Raw genomic sequence first — 885 nt, 5'->3', positions numbered from 1 at the left:
TGTGAGAGTGGCAGGAATTGATCTCGTGTTTCCTAGACTTTATAGACAGGAACATAGGAACAGGAGGAGGCCATTTGGCAGCGAGTGGTTAGGATCCGGAATGCGCTGCCTGAAAGTGTGGCGGGGGCAGAATTAATCTTATCTTTCAAGATGGATTTGGATAAGTATCTGAAGGAAAAGTATCTCAGGGGTGTGGGTAAAGGCCGGAGGAGTGGGACTAGCTGAGAGTCGGCACGGGCTCGACAGGCCGAACGGCCTACTTCCGTGCTATAACCGTTCCATGATTCTATATTATGTGTAAACTTGTTGTGGATGAACAATCGGAGGCGAGCTTAGTCTCCTGGTAAAAACACTGATGCTGTCTGAACAGCTGAGATTTCTAGCAATTCTATTTGTATTTGTTATTTATAGATTGAGTCGGCATGACTAGAGATTTCTGATACAGAAGATTCTGGGGGGCATAGAAATTTGGGAGTTTAACGACTTTGAAAGGAACATTTCTGACTTGTGCAGCTTCAGTCAGAGAAATGTTTGTGAAAAGATTTGTTCACAGAAAGGGATTCAGAATTACACCTTCTGGCTTAACACTTCTCTCTGGGCAGAGAATTAAGCAGTGGTTTCTGTAGTGTAGCGGTTGTCACATTCGTTTCACACACGACCAGTCCCCAGTTCAATACTGGATGGAAGCATCATTTTAGAATATATTTCCTGTGAAATAAATTGAACGGAAGTATCCCAGATTCCTTGTCTTATGAGGAATGAACATTTTAAACCAATCTCATTAAATACAGAGTTTGTTCAGTCAGATCGGGTGTAAAATGTCATCTATGATTAAAGCTTCTGAAATTATTACAGTTCAGTTTTTGAAATATAGACTGTAAGTCT

Source organism: Pristiophorus japonicus, unplaced genomic scaffold (assembly GCF_044704955.1).
Source record: "Pristiophorus japonicus isolate sPriJap1 unplaced genomic scaffold, sPriJap1.hap1 HAP1_SCAFFOLD_47, whole genome shotgun sequence".
Lineage (NCBI taxonomy): Eukaryota > Metazoa > Chordata > Chondrichthyes > Pristiophoridae > Pristiophorus > Pristiophorus japonicus.
The sequence above is the reverse complement of the archived record's forward strand: the minus strand, read 5'-3'. Positions refer to the sequence as shown.